Below are 22,275 nucleotides of genomic sequence, written 5' to 3' on the forward strand. Positions count from 1 at the left end.
CATGTACATGTTGGACTGATAATGTGGTTGATGCTCATTTCTCTTTCAAGTTTAAATTTATCTTCCTCCACGCCCATATATGTGTATGTGCATGCGTGCCTGTCTGTGCCTCTACTAAAGAGGCAGTTAATCTGACCATGTCTGCTGGCAGGACATCAGGTTGCCCCATAGTGCATTTAGGCAAACAGCCAACCTCAAATAACATTGGACTGTTCATTCTGGTGAGCTACTGTAGCTCTGCCTCCAGGAGCAGAGACCTGATGCATCCACCAGCAGCTGGAGTGCAGAGAAATGCCCAGAAATGTGGATTCCCATCACTCCAAAAAAATAAAAAAATAAAATACAGCGTTTCTCTAATGCTGTGGCTGTAGGCTATGGCTGTTTCATTCTCTCCAATACTCCAATAGCCTGAATTTCATACAATTTCGTCAAGAACTTTCCCAGTTTGGGTTTGATAGTACAGTACTTATCAGGCTATCTCGCTCTCCAAATGGGAAAGTATCTAATCTAAATGACTGTCTGCGGCGCTTGAAGTGCAATGCAACCCTCTCTCCTCCACCGGAACAGCTGGCTGGCGGTCGCTTCAGTTCAGAAGAGAAGCGACGGATTGAGGTTGATTGAAGCACATATAGAAAGAGGAGGAAAGAGAAAGAGAGGGAGCAGAGAAACTGAATTCCAGCGAATTAATCACCGTCTGTTCCACTGTGTGTGTGTGTGAGAGAGAGAGAGTCAAAGACTGTCAAATAGAGGGAGAGAGAGGGAGAGAGAGAGAGAAAGAGAGAGGAGGGGGGAGTGGAGCCTGACGCAGTGTGAGAGGCAGAAACTGAGAGGAGAGAGACAGAGAACGAGGGAGACAGAGGCGAGGAGGCAGCACATCACATCAGGCGCCGTTTTGCATCCCAAAACCTTGACGCGGGTGAATCGCCACACTGGCTGCTGCTGCTGCTGCTGCGAGCACCGAGTCCCTTCCCGGTCACTGCTCTTCACAGAGACCGCAGAGGAGACAGGAGCGAGCTGGGATCAAATCAGTGACAGACAGAGACTAAAAAAAGAAAAGAAAAAGAGAGAGAGAGAGGCATATCAACACAACCACACATACTACCAGAGGCAACGAGCGGACCGTTTTGCTGAGGAGAGACCCGCGAGGCGAAGCGGCGTCCTCTTCCACGTTGGCATCTGGAACAGGTAAAGTGAAAACCACAGGCGAACATCTGTAGATTGCGCACAGAGCTTTGGCTTCGTTTCATGTGCCTGCCTTGTGATGGCTGGACTCGCATTGCGTAGGCAACTTTGAAATACGCCAACAGCTCTGGCATTCCTGCGGTTCTGAAATCACCGACACTGAACCCATCCGTGTGTGAGTGTGAGTGTGTGTGTGTGTGTGTGTGTGAAAGAGAGAGTACAGTCGTGATGAATGAGGGGCAAATTTGCTGGTTGGCTTATTCTCAGGCAGCCTTGCTTGTCTTATCTCCATCCCTGTGTATCCATTGATAATGCGGGCGCAGATACATAGATTCGGATTCACATTATTGGCTCCCGGTGAACGTGTGCGGTGCTTGAATATCCCGTGCTCCTCCAGTGTCTGCAGCCTGTAACTGTTCAACTCTGAGTCTATTCAGCTTTTAAAGATATGTCTGGAACGTGTCAACATTTAGACTGGCCATTTAGTACCAAACCAGTGTTTTGTCCCGAGACGGGCTGCAGCTCCAGAGTGAGAGACCGGCATGGTTTAACCTCATACCCGCATCGCAATCCAGCAGGCTGAGGGTTCAGCACCCTGGACAGCGGCTCCACACACTCCAGGCTGCAGGCAGTGAAAAAAACACACCCCGTGAACTCCTCTTTTAAAATGGTAGTTTCATCTGTATGTTCTTGTCAGCAGGTGTCTTATTTTAGATCTGAGAAGTCTGTGGAAGGAAAAACTTTAACGCGTCGGGCCTAAAACTACATCACACATATTCTAAGCTGCCAGGAGAGAGATGTATTCCCTCCATAGATCTCAGTGGAACTATGCACAGGTCTTAGCATGCCTGTTTTTCCTGATGCCAGTCTCGACGCGCAGACCCACAAAGAGCAGAACATTCCACCACGAGTGCTTGTGCATGCAAGAGACAACCATGTGCAGACAGGTGACAAATTAAAGGGGCACTCCAGCGATCTAGTTTCCATTTTCATAATGAATTATATTATAATTGAAACAGCAGAAACCCCCTAACACTGGGCTCTACCGTTCCCATAATACACATCATCAGGGTTATTTTTTCAAACTTTGGAAAGCTCCCTCCAGATCCACAGAGAACATTATACAACTGTACATCTCATTACAAGTACACTGAACTTTGTGTGTGAAATTGGTGGAGTGCCCCTGTAAAGGAAAAAGCTGAATAAATGAGTGGAGAAAGATAATGAATGTAGATGCTTCTATATAGGTCACAAGGGGTCACTAGATGGTTTAATGAGCATGAAAATGATGTGAATCATATGCTATAGCTTTCACAGTCACCAGATCTCAACCTAATTAAACACCTATGGGAGATTTCAGATGGACGTACTAGATGGCGCCCCTCACCACCATCATCAAAACTACAAATGAGGGAATATCCTTTGGAGAAATGGTGCTCTTCCCTCCAGTAGAGCAGACTTCTAAAGTCCAGGCTAGGAGGCATGTGGTGATGGCCCAAGGCTTTACCAAGAAATTTTATGTTGGTTTTTCACCCATCTGTACTGTAAAGCAGCACAAACACCACTTTGGCATAAATGCAGAAGCATTACCCAGTTAATATGAGGCTATGCAGCCAAAGTCCAGGCCTGTTAAAACCATCTTGATGTGCAGTTAAAACACAGTAGCCCAGTGAGTGCATGTGTGTGACACAAAGTCGCTCAACCAGTTAAATTTTGGCTGCTGTGCCCTGTGCCTCCTGCCTACTGCCCCACTATCTCTTGTAACGGATGTTGTTGCCACTTTGTCCCATAGGGCATGGACTACTAACAGAGTTTTTCCACTGACTGACTCCAATTGTTGGCTGAGTGCCACAGAGGGAGAGAGGGAAAGAAGAGGAAGACAGAACGATTGATAGAAAGAGAGAGAGAGAAAACGGGTCCCACTCCTAGCACCATGAATAGACATGAGGTAGAGCCAGTAAAACAGAGCAAGCTTCAAAGACTCATTTTAGGACATTATGTGTTTGGGTATGAGAAATGGTTGGCCAGCTTTTGTCAAGGCCTGAGATCATCAGTCACTGTGAAGACTTCAGTTGTCCTGGGAATTCATTGATAACTATCTTAGAGGTTGCTCATCTTGCTTTCATCCTGCATTAGTACTGCAGTGCTTGCAGTGCTGCAGCACACTTCTTGAGTCTCCAGAGTTGAAAGAGCAGGACACTTCTGACTGCAACAAAAGAGTTCCTAAAAACCTGTGGTTACCAAACTGCTGCGTTTGATTTTTGAGAGCTAAAAACTTTACCAAACAAAACTAAGCAACCTCTCTCTACAAGTGTAGCTACACAGTGAAAGCTTTTTGTGCTGCAGCAGCAGAAATGTCAAAAATGGTGGAACTCTAATGGTTACATCTGTAATAAGGCAGGTGGCAACATTAAAAATCAGCTCTAATGAAAAGTGACAACTTTAGTAGAGAGGAACTGCCAGAGTGTCTGCAAGTACAAAATGAATGAAATGTGATGGGTTTAATGTCTGTGCTGTCTTGTCATTGTACCAGGTTGTTGCTCTGAACCTTCAGTTAAAGCAGAAGGGTTTTTTCTTTCTTCTCTGTATCATTTACTGTAGACTCAGGAGTGAGCTATCCATCCATGGTACAATCTAAGTACCTAGAGGCATCACTGTGGGGCAAGTTCTCCAGGAATTCTAAAGAAACACTGCTGCATAATGGGAGATCCCTCTTCGCTCTCCCATCCATTTACTGCATTTTTCACCCCTTTAGCTGCCACTGCAAGGAAGCGACATGGAGCACGTATCTGTTGAAATCCCAGGCTAAATTTCAGAATCAACCAGTCAGTTGTTATTTGTCAAAGCCATCCATATTTCAACAGAAACTAGCTCCCCATATTAAGCATGTCGGTGCACAGAGAGGCAGCAGTATCTCTTGTCATAATGTTGATCTTTGTTGAGAGGGAATACCCCATGGTGTGGAAGCAAATCTGCATGCATAGTTAACATGGCACCTCCCTGCTGACTGGGTCTGAATGTGAAGATATATTTTTTTGCTGTGCTATTGTTCAGAAATTGTCTACTGTTACATTTATTCATTCTCTGTTTTGTTACTGAAATACAATCAGAATACAAATAAGTTGTAAACAAATCTTAGATTAGGCTACTTGCCATGAGAAAAGTAGCCAATCACATACGCACAAATAATCCTGTGAAGTGTTTTTATGCACAAACACATCTCCATGCTCCTAACATGACATTATGAGTCTAACATACACATACACATATATAGTGCGATCAAGGCATCTGTATAAGAGGGTAAGAAGGATGTTTGGAGACATGCAAACAGACAAGTGCATGCACAAATGTGGGTGTACACACACACACACACACACACACACACACGTGCGCTGCAGACTCACACTTCCCAGCATGGGATGCACATGCTCAAGCAAACACATGGATTAATAATGCACCATATTCCCTGTAGGAGGCTAGTTAGCATTTCAGGAAGATTGCACTAGCACTGGGGAACTGTAATTAGGAAGTTATTGTTACAAGTTGCAACTCACGCACACACGCTCACACACGCACAGTATGCAAATAGTGAAGCAGTGGGAGGGGTGTGCTTTACTATCCGTTACTCCTGGTCTGCATTTTATCTGTCTGTGTGCCATGTACTTTGCCTGCTTTTTCTGCTGTTCTCAAACTGTACAGGAATACAAATTTCACCTAAATATGTAAAAACATTCTTAGCGCAGACAACAACAGAAGACAAGCAGCAAAGTACATAGTCACAGTAAGAATTACACAGACATGCAATTTATAAAATTTCTAATGCAGTACTATGAAAAACTTTACCCAAGAAACAACTTAAATAGTAATTTACAAACAACCCAGGAGCTGTCTACATGAGATGAACACATTAAAATTCAAAAATATCTAAATATCTAGAACAGCAGCAAAAAAAAAGAGTTCTGCAGCACAATACAACATAAGTGAATATAGTTTGTGGTGTGCAGAGCACTGAAAAATCACATTTAAAAATTCAACAGTAACATCTCTTTTCACAAAAAGCAAAAAAAAGTCTCCCTGTCAGAAGAAAGTAGTTCCAGTTAAGAGAAGTTCCATTCATCATATTACAGTGGTCGCAGAAGTCCTAAACATAGACCTCAAAACCTTCCAAACTATATGGACACTATAAGAGGTAAGTGAAAACATATATTTTCTTTTATATGTGGCTGGACTGACCATTTAAGATAGTCCAGATATACATGTAGGTAATTTATGCGCACAGATCAATGCTTCCATAATCTGGAATTTTACCTCATTCCCTGTGCTGACATGGTGCCTAAACCTTTTTGGCTCCAGGCTCGTCAAATTTTGTTCTCTTTTCGCCTGGGAATCCTAAAAACTAGAATGGTTTTGAGTCTCAAGCTGTAGTTTAAGAATCCCCGAGAGTCGGTTTCATTAACCAGAGTGTTACGTTTTGAAACGATGAGACAACCTAACGGTGACCTCATACCTCATGTTCATAGCGTGAATGATGAATGAGCTGCCTAATGTATGCTGACGCATGTCTTGCTGATGCCAGCACACCAGAACTGGAGCTAATCCCTGCCTAAACTCTCCAGCGAAGGTCCCACACCTTCTCTTTTTCTCTCTATATCCCCTCCCCATACACCTTTCCCTCCTCCCCCTTTTTCCTCTCATCTCTTTCCATCTATGCCTCCATCTTTCCATACTGCCACAATGCACACACCCTATTCATGCAGACTGTGTGTGTATATGTGTGTGTGTGTGTATTGAGTCAGCTAGTTTGTATGCCGGCTGCTGCTATACCAGCCCTCTCTGGAAATCAAGGAGAGATCGTGGTGTGTATGCTGAAAGAGGCAGAGGGAGAGGAAGAAAGAGCAAGGGGAAGAGGGAAGGTGAAAAGGGCGAGAGGTGATAGAGAGAGAAAAGAGAGATGGAGAGAGGGATAGGGATGCCATAGGGTGAAATGAAAAGGCAGAGGAAAAAAATAACAAAGGGTGGGATGAGAAAGTGTTCAATAGATGTGTTTTCTTCCCAGCCTGTTCGTCTCAATTCTGTTTCATTACCTCTGCCCTCTGTTCTGCAGACAGCACCGTCTCTGTGGCAAAGGTAGTTTTGAGACACTGTGGCCTGGCAGAGACTTGAAAAACCCTCTGATGTCCTGTTCTGAGGTGCTCTTCAGGGCCAAGAGGAGAAATCTCGCTGGCTGTCCCATTAACTACTAGAGACTGGACTATTGAAATGGTATTACCTCCCCTCACTGAGCAGCACATCAGCTCTCCCTCCATTTCCCAACAAAGATCTGCTGTTCAGAGCCCCAAGATATCGGAATCAGGAGAGCAACAGAGAGATTGTTTTTTGATTTGTCGTTCCTCTCTTATCTTTCAGGCATCTCTCTGTTTTCTCTCTTCTCTGGTGACAAATTTCTCTAGGGTTTGGGCATCATTTGTATCCCCTTCCTGTTGCTTGAAATATCCTGAGAGCAGCTCCAACAGAGACGATGATAGAAGAGAAGGGGCGAAGATGATTCTCTGTTAGCTAACAGATAACTTTCATATTTGAGGGACCGTTTGAATCCTAAACTGTTTTTACTCCCTGCTTGAAAAACCATTAGTGGGTCCATTTCATACCCAGAAGCTCCTTTTACAACCAGCTGATAATCTATTGCTCTTTGTAGAAACAAGATGTAAAAAAATATACAGATTTTCTTCTTGTGCTATATGCTGTTTTAGCACTAGAGACCCAGTTTTTAATGTAATATGTTTTGCTAGACATTCGGAAATGGCAATAGACCATTAGCTAACCTCCTCCCCAACAACAACTGCTTAAGTATAGCTTAGCAACTGCTATTTTGGTGTGGGAGTTGAATTCCTCTGCATGTTGAAACAAAGTGCATGGGGCTATTGTAAAAGTATTGCTCTGCATTCAAAGAGTTTGAAGGATTGTGTTTTTTTGTTTTTTTTTTGGCTTTTCAAAGCAAATAATGGAAGACCAAAAATGTAAGGAGCGGATTGAACAGTGTGCATGCTGTAACGTATGCTACAAACATTAGCAAGTCCCCGCTAACTAGCGAGGTTATGAGGTTACAAGTTATAGTGTGGTATGTCCCCACAGTATGGAGGCTAGTACAGAATGCTATCACAGTTTAAATTAAACTTAGTGTCTCTGTCCTGCTCTTGGATTCAGGGAAGGTTAAACTCCAACGACAACAGCCAAACTCCTTATCTTTGACAGTGTTGAGTTTACCGTACACACTGGTTAGGTCGCATCCTCGGCCTTTTCTCTGTTAAAAGTGAAACACATTATTTGAAAATACAGATGATGAAGCATAAATGTTAGTTGTCTTGGCTGTCTTTATCTTAGATTGAGACAGCAGTCAGATTTTACTCATCATCAGTGATTGCTTGGAGTCGAGATGATTGACATTAAGATGTCTGATTGGCCTTTACAGAGCAATACAAGAACAATGCTGTTTCTTTATTTCCATGTCTACTTTTACATAGCTCATAAACTTGTGAGGATGCTGACTTTTGCCTGGAACATTTTAGTACATTATCATTTATTGTAGCCATCAGGTGTGTATTTAAGAGCTCTTTATAGGGTCCATTTAAAAACATTAAAAAGTCAGCCAGACTGTTTTCAACCAACTGCTAACATTGGCTTAATTAGTTAGCTGCATCTGATAAAATCCCCTTGTTGTCTCCCAGTTGTCATTTCAGTAGTCTATCCCTGTCTGAAACCAAGAACCAATTATTTCAAGAGTTACAAATAGTTTGATGCTAAATCTGCCCGTTATCACTGTAAAATGCATACGTACTGTGCGAGATTGCAAAGCTTGACAGATGTGACAGAAACTAAGGGGGTGAACAAGTAATAATGGGCAATTTATAGGAAACTGCAATTATTAGGACAACATTAAAACCTGAGTATGGTTGGCAAGTAAGATCTTTCTTTCTTTTTCTTTGTGTTATGGTAGAAGATCAAAAGGAATCACTGAGGGACTGAAGAAAGTGCTTATGTGCATTTGTGGTACATGTGTGAAGTGGGCATCTACAAAGAGAAAAATCATATTTTTTGTGGTTTCAGTCTGTCAAGTCACGTCATGTCAAGTTTGTTTGTATAGTCCAATATCTTATTCAGTGTCTCAATGGGCTTTACAGGCCCACAACAGCAACGGCTCTGAGCCCAGGCTTTCTAAGAAGACAAGGAAAAATCTCCCCCAAAAATGTTATCACATAAAAAATGGAACAAACTTTGAGAGGAAATTTAAAAAGAGAATCTACCTCCTTAGCTACCATATTTATGTCAGCGGCAGAAAACTTCAGATGTATGTGAAACTGATCTATTATTTGAGTGTTTCTATGTTACGTTTGTATTACTGTGTGAAATAGCTTGTGCAGTCCAGTTTGAAAAGTGGCTCAGGCGTGTGTCACTGATCATGACATTTCAAATCATCAAGTCTGAAAGTTGAGGCAAGGTCAACTGTGCCGTTGCTCCAACTGTGCCACGACGGTAGTTAAATTGAAATGAATTGATTCATGATGAAGAGCTACTGTTGGTCTCAGTGCAGTCTAACTTTAGCAGTGACGTTCGCCAAACAGTGACATTTACTTACAAACCAGTTAAGATGAAGGGCAGCACATAATCTTGTCATGAAAAAGAAAACAACCTGAGTCATAGTTTAATGTCTTTAAGATGATAGTATCTACTGTACATCGCAATCTTAATCGCACAAATATTTTGTGTCCATTACTGAGCCGTATAAAGCCCCTTTTTAGAAACATGCAGGGCAAGTACCTCAACTGTATAGAATCATAATCAAGTTTATGGGCCACATATGTGTGTGCATACAAGGTATGTGACTGTAGTTTCTAGTGGTAGTTTAGTTTCAAGAACAATTTTCAGGAAGATAGAAATAGACATGTGGTGAAGCATAAATCAGAGCAAGGGCATTTTAAAAGCTTTGATTTTCCTAGGAGCACACTGGCCACAATAATTGTGAAATGGAAGAAGTTTGGAACCACCAGGACTCTTCTTAGAGTTGGCCATCCGGCCAAACTGAGTAACCAGACAAGAAAGGCCTTGGTCAGGAAGGTGACGAAGAACCCAACAGTCACTCTAGCAGACCTTTAGAAGTCGTCTACAGAGAAGGAAAAGCCTACTGGGAGGAAAACTATCTCAGCAGCACTCAATCAATCAGACCTTTATGGTAGAGTGGCAACACAGAAGTCACTTTAAGTAAAGGGCATATGAGAGCCCATTTAGAGTTAGACAAAAGCCATTTTAAAGGACTCTGAGAACATGAGGGAAAAGATGGTCTGTACTGATGAGACAAAAACCGAACCCTTTGAACTCTAAGCTCAATATCTGGTGAACACCAGGCACTGCTCATCACTTCACACTTGATACCATTCCTATGGTGAAGCATGGTGTTGGCAGCATCATGCTATGGGGGTGATTCTCAGTGGCAGGGACAGGGGGCTGGTCAGAACTGAGGGAAGGATGCATGCAGCCACATACAGAGAAGTTCTTGAAGAAAACTTGCTCCGCAGTGCATTTGACTTGACACTGGAATGATGGTTCACCACAACAATGACTTGAAACAAGCAGCTGAAGTGGCTTTGGAACAAGTCTCTGACTGTCCTTGAGAGGCCCGACCATGCTCAGTCTTAAACCCCATAGAACATCTGTGGGGAGACCTGATGGCAGTTCACAAACACTTCCCATCCATTTAAGATAAAAAAGACTTTTGGGGCATTAAACAACAATTATTTGAATTCATAAAATGTAGAGATGTAGTGCATTTTAATGCAAAAATAGCACCTGCAGTTTATAAACATAAGAGTGTAAAAGCTGATGCATGGTGATGCTGATATTTAATGGTAATGAGATATTGACTAATTCTTACTGCTGCATGGTTTTTTCAGGTTCTCTGACTAAACATTGCCAGTGTTTCCACATCATTGATGTTTTGTTCTATGCAGTTTCTGTATCAGATTTTTTCCCCTGTTTTTTGTTCAGTTTAGCACCCCAGTTATATTCACAAGCTTTGTGAAATCAGCCAATTGGCAATCACAACAGGGGCTAAACCATACAAACCTTTTGTCAATTAGCACTCAGTAACACCAGGGGGAAATACCAGTGCTTAGCAGCCAAGTGTGCATGTGTATGTTTGGGGTGGGGAGTGTGTGTTTGTGTGTCTGTGAATACGTCTGTTTTGTGTGAATCATTATGTGAGTGTATGAGTGGGTGGACATCTTGTTTTTATGTGTTTGAGGGAGGTCAGAGGTTAAGTGTGTATTGTATGTATATGTTTATGTCAATTTGTGAATATAATCTGTGTGTGTGAGTGTGTGAGTGTGTGTATGGAGACAAACTAAATATCTCTCCTTGTATAATCCTTTAATTTCCCAGAGCGCTGTGTATTTTATCCAGTTTTTGTAGCCAAGTTACAGACGTACTTAAATCTGTGTGTGTGTGTGTGTGTGTGTGTGTGTGTGTGAGAGAGAGAGAGAGAGAGAGAGAGAGAGAGAGAGAGAGAGAGCATACAGTATGAGCATGTATCTGAGAGAAGAACCAGCAAAAAGAAAAGGAAACAAGAAAGGAACGGCATACATATCTGACAGCCGTTGGCAGTATGTACTCTAGGTGTTGGAAGTGTGACATGCTCTGTATTTCTGTGTGTGTGTGTGTTGAGGCATATGCAGGATGTTAAATGTGTGAGTGAAAGCAATATTAGGTGTATATGATTTTATAATGGTTGCCTGTAGTCAGCCTATCATTTTCTCCCTTTGTCACTGTCACTTTTTTGTCTCTCAGGCTTTGTGTTGTGATGTGACATGTTGTCTTCAAGTATTTTCAGACTGGTTTTGTTTGGAGAGTTTCACACAAAACCTTAAGAATTTACGCCTTAATTTCAGCTCATCTGAGGAGATAAAAACATGCTGTTCGGAGCTGTGAGCACCAGAACAGCAGCTATCCAGACGAGGACTGCCACTAAAGATTTCTTTATCAATGAATCTGTCAGTTATGTTCTCGATTGATTAATTAAGTGTTTGGTTTATAAAACATCAGAAAATGCTTGAAAAAAGAAAAAAAAAATCTCCATAATTTTTTTTCTCAGAGCCCAAAGTAACATCTTCAAACATCTTGTTTGGTCTATTCAACAGTCCAATAAACAAATCTATTGAATATACAATGAAATTAAACAGAGAAAAGCAGCAAATCCTCACATTGGAGAAGCTGAAACCATGCTTTTTAAAAAGAGCAAATCTCACATCAGGAATATAAAGGCCACCATTCTTGACATTTTGGGAAACAGTTTTTTCTCAGTGAGAGTTACACGAGAAGACTGTGTCTGTACAGTAAACATGAAGCTACACCCAACTCGTTAGCTTAACTTAACATTAAGACTTGTTGCCTTTGCAAACAGCAGGTGCCGTTTGCAAAGGCAGGTGCCGTTTGCAAAGGCAACAAAATCTGAAGCCCGCTGAGTAAAGTGTCATATCTTTGTTGTTGTACAGAAACCAAAGCGAAAAATTACAACTGTTGTGGTTGTACAGAGTGTTATATGTCAGACTTTCTTGGCTGAGTGCAGTAGCCTAAGTAACAACAACACTCCAGTATTAAGAGTTAAAAGTTTCACAAGTCAGTTTTACACTTTTACACACACAGTAGTTACCTTTAAACAGAGCCTGGTAAAACTGTTTTCCATTTAATGGGTCAATAAGATGTTGAACTATTCCTTTTAACATTCTGGACAAATACCTTTGAATCTGTTTATTTTCATTCTACACACTCGACAGTTTCTGTACTTGTAAAATTAGTTTTTGGACATAAATAGAAATGAGATTTTGTCAAAAATTTGAAAAAGCAAAAATGAAAAAAAAAATGTTTCTATTGATAATTAAAATTGCAGCTAAAGTAGGCATCCAGTGTAGCAGCACACATTTGTTAAGACTGCAGAAATGAAATACTCTGCAGATTACACAACATCTTTTGAAGGTGGGAACAAAATGAAAAGAACTTAGGCAAGGCAAAGGCAAAGAGTTTCTAAATGTATCACAATAGCTCAATGTTAGATGTACTCCCATCCTTATTTCTCTATCCCCCTTAGATCTCCCACAGACATGCATTACCATGACAACCCTGAGAATCCTGGGTAATGACAAACAAGCAGCGCTGTCAACCGCTCAGGACTGTTCTAGTAATCCAGATCTACGGCATGTATTGCTCTACTCAGTGATACAGAGAAACTTACCAAGGCCCACATTTTTTACAATTTTTTTAGTTTGTAGTTTTTAGTTTGACCTTTTTTTAAATGATCATTTGTGAGCGGCAAGCTACAATAAGCATGTAATACCTGAAAGCCTACTTATATCAGTTCTACTAGACTGAATAACACTGTGACATGTTCCCATTTTCTGTAAATTCTTTTTTTCTCTGCCACTTCACTGGGAGTACAAAGTCCAAATTATTAGGTGCCAAGATGTTGCAAGTCTGACTTGTCTTTTCTGCAAAGTCAAGCCCATAAGTTATCAAATCTATCAGGAAAGGAATGTGAGATCATTTTAAGACTGAAAGTTCATTCTTGACCTTGGAAAGAGCAGCCGACAAAATAGTCTTTCCAAGATGTGCTGATTTTTTTTTTTTTAAATTTAAATTTTTAAATAAAGTTTTGTTGTTCAAAAGAAGGTAGACATACCGGCAAGTTATTTACATAGCACATTTAACGGCAAATAAAGACAGTGTGCTTTAAATTAAAAATAGCAAATAGCAACACTAAATAGGCTAACATTTAACAAAAGAAGCAAGAGGTAACATGTTAATAAATAACATGAGAAAGGATGTAGGGATGTTACTGAGAGTGCTATATACATAACCCAAAAAACTTCAAGTGTTGCACAAAACACTAATGAATACAGTAACTTGTTGCTTAGCGACACTGGCTGGTGTACAGTGCACTGTCACACAGTACGCCTGTTCTTGAACGAGAGGAGCGGAACTGGTAGCTGAATGGAAAGTTGGCGTCCATTCAGAATCACATGAAAACAAAGGAGTTTTAAAACATAACATGTGACTTGAATATGAACAGTAATTTTCTTAATTGGAGGGAGGCTTAAAACATCAATCAACACATTTTCATATAAGTTAGACCAAGAATCTGCTCTGAGAGCGTGAATGTGCAGTTAATGTTGGTCAACCACTGCCTGACCTTTTGTTCTGCCTTCATACCTTCTGTGTTGATGCTGCCTTCCTCATGAATATTTCTTACATAAGCAAGGAGAGCAGGCTTGTTTTAAAAGGTAGAGTATTTCACCATCTTAAGAACCAGCAGTGCTTTACTGGTGCTTTTATTTCTAAACCCCCTCAAATATAAGAATTTATGATAGCCAAGAGTAACTTTAGAGAGCAAAAATAATACTTTGATTGTATTTTCCACCATGCTCACAAAAATACAAAGATGCAATTTTAGCTCAGCTTCCAGATAAAATCAGAGTAGCATATCATGAAGCACTCACACACACTCACACACACAGACACGCACCAGCATGATGATGTCAGGACCAAAGTCACATCATCTTGGAGAGAAAACAGGCCAAAATCTCATCACAGCATCCTGAAATGAGATTACCACCCCAGCCTTGCTTTTATATAGAAGTCAATATATCATTCATCCCTCTCTGCCTCCTTCCCCTACAAATTGTATTAAATCCCAGATATGTCCCTTAGAATCAAGACCGGATTGCTGGGTGGGGTGTTCGGGCGAGAGACAGAGAGAGAAGAGAGAAAGAGAGGGAGAGATGTGAGTGCTGGGGACTTTACAGAGCGCAGAGCTTCTTTGTGCGTCACTCAGAGCGAGCTCAGTCAAGGACACATTGAGACGTGTAAACTCAAAATATCACACACGGGAGGTTGTATCTGTTGTGTGTCTGTGTCTGTATGCATGTCACACAAAATTGGATGCACCATTATGATGTTTCTGTACCACACGCACACACACACAAACACACACATGCCACACATTTACACACAGTTCTGATTCTCTGAACAAAATTGCTGCTTTCAAATCCCTGCACTCTCACTGACTACTGATACACTAACTGGCCAAAAGTATCTGGACAGGTATGTTTATATACTCACACATGAAAGTAGATACAAGGCTCCTCCTTATCCCCTCTCTAGATAACAAGAGCTGAAAGAAGAGGGTCTTTCTGTGAAACTCTGAATATTATTACCTATGATATTGAATATACTGAATCAGAAACTTTCCTGTTTTGGTGTTTGCTGTTTTGAGCTTCGACTGCAGCTAGCATCTATTTTCTCAATCAATCAACACGTCTATAAAATGTCAGAAAACAGTGAAAAATACTCAATATGATGTCCTGCCTTGTCTTATGAAGGGTCCAAATCCAGATACTCAGTTTACTCATCATATTTAGTAAAGAAGAAGATTGAACCAACAAATGAAAAAAAGACTAAAATTATAATTTGACTGCAAAAATGATTACAGAATGATTCACTGATTAATGGTTGCAGCCCTAGTTTGGACAAGGTCACCTACCTCCAGTTAAGGGACATCTTAATGCTTTTGCATACAGTGATATTTAAGACAACAGTAGTTGTAGAAAGGTGCTTTCCTTCTTCAAATCACAGTTTGCCTAGTTTGTTGTGGAAAACTAGTTTCATATTCTTTTTAAGTCTGTCCTAAAACCATAGTCACATATCTCTGTGTACAATGAAATCATTTTTGGTCGATGTAATCGTTCCTTCTGTCTGCATTGGCCAAGAAGAGATCCCTAATATGAGCTGATATGAGACTTTATCAGTGTCGGTTAGACAAACCAAGTAGCTATTTTCAGTAAGTTTCAGCACCAAATTTTGTCTTTGTTACTATTCCTCCACCAAAGCTCAGGAAACACTGCCTGGAGACACAAAAAGGGGAGTTTCATACTAACAAGACTGTAGCTTTGGAAGATTCAGACTGCTGAAGCTTTATATTTACACAGAAACAGGACTCTCAGGATTTTCTCTCTTATAATAGAATTGCATTAGGAAGGATCTGTTTTTGGCCAGAATGAACAAGAGGAACATGCAATGGGAGATGCTTGAGATAGACTTGTGAAAATGCAAACCTAATCCTTTGCCAACTGTGTGCCAGGCCTTATCGCTACACATCAGTGGCCAACCTCACTGATGCTCTTGTGGCTGAATGGGAGCAAATCCCTGCAGCCAGCATCCAAACTGTCGTAGAAAGCCTTTTCCAGGAGACTGGAGGCTGTATGTCCATATACTTCTGTCCATGTGATATTTTCTATTTGATTTAATTTTTATTGTATCAGATCAGTCTCTTGAGATTGGGCTCTTTTTCCTGGCCAAAATGGCACCACAGTTTACAGACAATAAAACCATCACAACAGGAAAAACAGTAGAAAACAGATGAGACAAAGCACCATGCAGACATACAGCTCACTGTTTCCAGCCACAGAGAACATATCCCCACAGGAAGAAACAGAAAAAGTCTACTGTCCTTACACTGTACCTCATCACACAGCAGTGTGACTCACCCACCCTTCTCTTCCCTCACTGCTCTACAGTTGCCAACTCAGCTATTTAGCTCACGTCTGCCCTCTCTGACCATGCATGGCCTCACCCCTCCTTTCTCTTCCTCCTGTTCTCCTCTGTTCTCCTCTCTCTCTATTGGCCTTCTGCTGCTCTATAAGTCTTAACAAAACCACTCACGCACACGAACACATACGTGCCCACACTGCGCACACACACACACACACACACACATGTTTAAGGCACTTTATATACTTAAGATGCAAATGCAACATAAAAGAGTGTCCTGATCAGCAAAAGGTCCTGAAGCCAATCACAGTAATGAGGTCCTTAGGGAGGCATGTGCATGTGTAGATATGTTTGCTTGCATATGATTGTGTTTTGCTGTGTGTATGTGTGGTTGTTTGTGTGTGCTCATGTGCTCTGTGTGTGTGAATGGAGCTCTCTATAATGGCTAAACAGTTGAGTACTGTCCGTCTGTCCACGTTTTCTACAATTAGAACTGAGTGACTGTCGGAATATTTGGCTCCTCTCCTTTCCATCCTCAAAGCCCTTTGATGTGTGCAGCCAGCAGCTGTGTATCTGTGGGCCAGGAGCCAATCAGAAGCCAACTAGGGCTCCTTATACTTTGGCCCAGTACTGCAAAACACTGGACTCTTTGATTTGAGTGACATGATCATTTTGTGTTCAGAGGATGATAAAATGGAACAGAAAGTGAGGTCAACTGTGGATTCAGGACTTTTTGATGAGTCTGTGTACGCAGTGTATTTACCACGTCTGTTGCCCACATCTAGCCTCTATTTATAGCGATTTGGCAGCCAGAGCCTTTCTGCACAGTATATAAAGTAGAACCATATATGCATATTATTGCACAAACATACTATAGCCCACTTTAATTAGCGTCTGGGGCTTTCTCTATAGTCAGACTAAATAAGCCACAGTGGTGTTGCAAAAGGCTGGCAAGGCTACTAAATTCAAGTCTGGAAAACATCCACAAGAATTGACTGAGCCCAGCTAAATACTGTATGTGTTGAACAAATTAATGAACTATGGGAAAAGTTTAGATGATGATGATGTGACTCAGACACTCTCAAAAATTCTGTTTTAAACTTGTTGATTCAAGGAAAATAAATTCGGCTAGATCGCTGTGTCTATTTCTTGCCTCAGCTTTACTGAGGATCTGATTTTGGTGGATGTCTTTGGAAAAATGTCACAGTGTTTCCAATTTTTTAAATTTGTTTGCCCAGAAGAATGAGAATCTGTCACATATTTACTTTCAAATTTGCAAAAGCATCCACAGAAGGAGAGCATTTTCCTGCATTGGTGGCTCCATGCTTCAGCATGGCTGGGAGTCAGATGGTAGCTGTTTTATGGAGGATTTGGGCTTGACTAATGGCATTTTCCCTGGAATTCTTCCTTCCTTCCCGTTTAAAATTATTTTCTGAGCAGTATGAAAGGGGGTGACCATAAATCAAATTTAAGCAGCATTCAGTAGAATATCTATACAATGTTTTGTGTTAGGAGCTAACTGCAACTTAACTCAAAATAGCTTGCAAGAGTCCTAGAGTGGGGAAGAGAACTACTACTACAGCTTGTTTAAAATTTGTCTTTTAAAAAAATGCCACCAAGGAAACTGTGAGCTGGCACTGCCAGGCAGTATAGCAACAGTTCATTGTAAAAAATAGAAAAAATAGCAAAATATACTCTTTTTTAATATGAGTGCAACTCGTGCTTTGTATTCATATAACAACCAACTCTCTCGTGCCATGTTCAAATTTCACAGAAATGGTTACTATTTGTTTGGACATGTTTTCTGCTCAGCTCAAAGACTTGATGCTCCCAAAACCTTGAGACACGCAATAATATCTGAGTGTACTGTTGAACCTGGGGCATTGTGGTGAATAATGATGTTAACAGGGTCCAATAAGCCACAGAGGCATTCAGATTTTCTCCAAGGGACTTAAAAAAAGCTTAAACTTTCAAAACACACATTCACAATACACAGTACTGAGATACAAACAGCATTTACGCGCACAAAATGTTTAAAATGAGCATGCTGGTCTATTGATGCAGTAACATGACCGTAAATTAGGTTATTTCTTCATTTTTTTTTAAAATAAACCAGTCATTAATCACTCATCTTCATTGTCCATCCATCATTGTGAAAATAATTATATTCTAATTCACTTATTATATTTTGGGGACAAGGGTAAAGATGATTCTTTACTTAAATGAAAGCTGGGAGTAGTAGAAGGAGTATCTTTGGGTGTAGTAGGCTATTGTGGGCCATACTGCAAGTCACTGAGTAGGCTTTTTATATCAGTGTGATAAAAGTACTGAGATCTGGGGTATTTAATTTGCTGGATTATCCAGAAACCTCACAAGTGTACCACTTGTGTGAATGTCCGCAGTTATTATTCCACCACTGTGCGGGGCTCTGAGGGAAACCAGAGACAAATCTGTGACTGTTAATGCTCATCTTTTCCACATCAGCTTGTATGTGCATCACTTTGGAAAGGTCAGCCATTTCCTGTAAACTGACCTGTTTTCTCAACCTGTTAAGTTCACACTCGATCAGTCCTCTAATGCCTCCCCCTGCGGCTGGCTTTCCGGAGCAGATACCCCTGAACAGGTCATCCTAGGCCATCTGCTGCTTGTCACTAGTTGATTACTGCGCCTGTCTTCCTGCTTTGTCTGTCACCTGGCTGCTAGAGAAATGGCATGACTTGACCGGGAGCATCTAGGCTGCTGAAGCGTCCTTGAGCAAGGTACCGACTTCCTATCAGCTCTAAATGAGGCTACTGCTCTGTAGCTGGAGGGCAAACCGAAAAGAGAAACTCCCTAGAGGGATAAACTGAGTATCACATTATTGCTAATTATTATCAGTGGCCCTGATGTGCCGATGATGAACACCTGATTTAATTATCATTGAAGAGTCTTTTTCTTATCAGTCTTATCGCAGCACTGAGGTGTTAAAAGAGCAGGCAAACTAGGAAGTAGATTTTGGATGTGCTGTTTGCCTGCTTAACAGTCTGATCTCTCAGCCTGAAATGATCATCTTTAAAGGGAACTTGTCACATATTGCATGATGGCCCAATAAATACAAATTACTAAATGCGCAGATCAAATAAATGCCAAGGAAACGCTTCCAGTCTTTGCCCGTATGTGTCCATACTTAATGAAGTAGCAGTACTCTGAGAGAGGGGACATAGGTCGAGCTTAGAAAGACTGGCATTGCCATAGGAACCAGCTGCACCCACGCATTCATGGAGGGAAGGCAGGGAGAGCCACAGAGAGACAGGGAGAACAAGAGAGTGAAAAAGAGAAAGAGAGAGGGAGAGATGTGATGTCTTTGATGTGACTAGCAGCCCCAGGTCTCTAATCTCTTCCTTCTAAATATTTTTCTGCTTATGTGATGAGATTTACCCTCTTTTTAAAATTCCCCCATTTACATGTTCTTTGCATCCGTGACAGATGTCCTTGGGCAGAGTGAACATGGAGATGGGAGTTGAGTCAGAGATATAGCGTGGTTTAAAACAAGAAATCATGTCAGTCAGTCCACCTCTGTGTGCTGCTATGTGGAGGGGGGAAAGTGATGATACCTGCAGGGTGCCTCGAGCTGGAAGAAGCCTTCAGGGAAGCAGAAATACACAGTAGGATTTTATATGCATTGGACATGTGGCGGCCCATGTGTCACATCTTATCAGGCTGCCCAGAGTATCTTAGCAGCCGCCCCGAGTCTAGTGCGTGATAGCTCTGTCTGTCACATACTGTAGCTGTACTGAAATACTGCGCTGTCATTTTGTCTGGCTGTACATTGATCTCTCTCATTTCGCTCACAGCAAACCCATCAAAAATTCCTTTTATCAAATCCAAGCTTCCATCAATCGCTAACTAGGCCTGGGAGCAAAACTTAGTTTTTCTGTGGGCTTTATCAATTCGTTTGCATAAAGTACAGACAACAGTCATGTTTTAGCTTTAACGGGATATTTTTGTGAACTCAGTGGGCAGTATCTCATTCCTGCAAAATGAGACTATGGATGATTCTGAGCATGGCTGCAGATTATGTGGCACCAGGAATAGGGTCTATTGAAGCTCAGTACTCTGTAGGTACCAACCAAAATATTGAGAGGTTATGTACTGACAGATGGCATCAAATGTCTGCTCAAGCTCTTTAATCTAATTTTTGCTTATTTTTCTCTATTGCTTTGCATCCAAACTCTCATCTTTTTCATCTAAGTTCTCTAATCTCATATAATTTATTTCCAACTTTTTTCAATATTACTATATATTTCTTCTATCTCACTCCTCTTTCTCATCTCATTTCTTGGATCTCATGTATCTATCTCACTTCTCCATATTATGTAATTTCTTGCACCTCTTTATCTCATCCCATTTCTTTAACCCCATTTTCTCTCTTCTCTTTCATCATCATTTTTGTGTACATTCTAATCGCTCTTGTGTAATTTCTCTTAAAATACATGGCTGATGAACTAAAAGTTGAAAAAAGTCAAATGAACACTTTTGAGATATCAGATTTTCATGTGGCACTGTGATAGTCTGGGAAAAAGTATGAGAAGAAAGTGGTGAATTGATAAGGAGGATAAGAGAGGTCAGTGGGAATGATAAAGAGGAAGTTCGATGTAGTTCTGACGCCCGAGCTGACGGGACCATCTGTCAAACGCACCTATCACCCAGCTCGCCTGCAGCCACTTCACTCATTGCCATCACTACAGCCTGATGGATAGACTTGTGTGGTGTGTGTATGTGTCAAGACTGAGTCAACACCAGAGTGACTGTGTGATATGCCGGGTGAGACAAGGGACAGAGTGCTTCCAGGAGGTTTTGTCATTAGATAATTGTGCGTATGTTGTTGGCACAACACAACACACATATGCTTCAGGGCAGCGTTGGTTATCATTCCCCCGCTCCTTTGTTCTCACTCCCTCATGCTGAAAGGTTCATGCCCTTTGCTTTCCTTTTCTCTCTTTTCTTTTCCTTTCCTTTCCTTCCTGTTCTGGCCTGTCTATTCCTTCCTTGCTTTAATTTCCTTTTCTTTTCTGTCTCATCCAGTCCCTTCCTTTTACCTCTATTTAGTTTCCTTTCTTTAATTTTCATTTACTTTCATGCACTTTTCCATTCCTTGCTCTCTCCCTTCCCTTCCCTTTCCTTTCTCTTGCTTTCCTGTCTTGAACCTCTTTCTCTTTCTTGTCTGTGTCATGTTTGGCGAATTCAATTAAAAATGGATGTTGAACTTTTTCAGTGATGAAGTTCCCTGCACAAGCGTCTCTGCTTAGTGATTAAACTTGTGTCTGACAGAAGCTTTTTGAAATTTCTCTCCCCTGAGGCTGAGAAAATGACAAAAACAAATATTAGGAAAAAGATTTGGGTCATTCACTTGTCACAGAAGAACTTCTATGTTGCATTTGTTTGCTGAAAAAAAATCCTAGGTTTAAGATATGTTATTTGACCACCTGAGCCAGTTGTCCCCTCAGGTGCTCGGCTTCTGCTGTGGATTTTCACATGTCAGATTTATGCCATAGGTGGTTTATGAAACGTTACTGCCACTGCTGTTTATTTGAGTCCCAATGAAACACCACAAGATCAAATTGTACTACCTCATTAATGCTCCTTCTTATTCTCTTTGACTCATCCCACCCAACTCTTTTACTTTTATCAAAATACAGCATTTCTACTGCTGTTCTTTTCCCACAGCCTCTCTCTATGCTGCTCTCTCTCCCATTTCCAGTGTCTAAACCTACCTCCTTAAAAGTGATCTATACCACCAGAGGGGTAATTTGCTTTAGCTCAAATCCTAGATGAAAGCCATTTTTCACCCAACAGAGTCTGGACAGCTACATATTCAAGTGCTAAAAGCAATATATTTCGCAGAACGGGGGTGCGAACGGGAGGAATTGTAAAGACCAATGGGGGAAGGGTTCAGAAAAACCCACAGTTCAGAATGTGCTTCATAGGATCGGGGACATTCTGTGCCACTTTCTTTTCTTTCCTAACATCAAACAAAATAGACAGCATTGTTTTTGTGTGTTTTACTGGTGACGAGAATGTGTTAATTAATCAAGGAACGCCTTTGCAATCATTTGTGGAGAGAGAATAATGAGGAGGAGAAACACTTAGACATGCATTATTCATTAGGGGAACCATTTTATTTTGTACTCAAATTTAAAGTCCAGAAAGTAAAGCATTGGTCTGGGGTTTTGCTGCAGTCAGAGATTGACTTTCTGCGACTCTGGTGGAGAGGGTACTGTAGGTCTTCTGTCTACATATTGGCTTTCATTTCACACTCCACGTTAGTAATGTATAGGCGGTCACAATAAGGTCCAAATCATCCTGCAGCCCAGGGAGCGGCTGCTTTACTGCTGTGGTGAGAAAGAGTTATTATAGCCTCCTCTCTTCCTGCTCCAGTATTGGCACTCTAGAGTGATGTTGGGCCAAATGACTTTACATATTTAATGTATTGCCACAGGCTGGAAGGCAACAGGCATCCACTCC

General features: G+C 41.2%; 1 protein-coding gene across 1 annotated transcript in view; it reads left to right on the forward strand.

The window, feature by feature from the left end:
• The first annotated feature begins 477 nt into the window (after positions 1 to 477).
• The window catches only part of LOC108901176 (protein ELFN1), a 103,918-nt gene continuing 82,120 nt past the window's right edge, over positions 478 to 22,275 (forward strand). Inside the window, exon 1 of the mRNA XM_018702596.2 lies at positions 478 to 1,185. The gene's annotated coding sequence lies outside the window, so the exon portion shown is untranslated. The remainder of the gene's footprint in view (positions 1,186 to 22,275) is intronic.

Source organism: Lates calcarifer, linkage group LG5, assembly GCF_001640805.2.
Source record: "Lates calcarifer isolate ASB-BC8 linkage group LG5, TLL_Latcal_v3, whole genome shotgun sequence".
NCBI lineage: Eukaryota > Metazoa > Chordata > Actinopteri > Centropomidae > Lates > Lates calcarifer.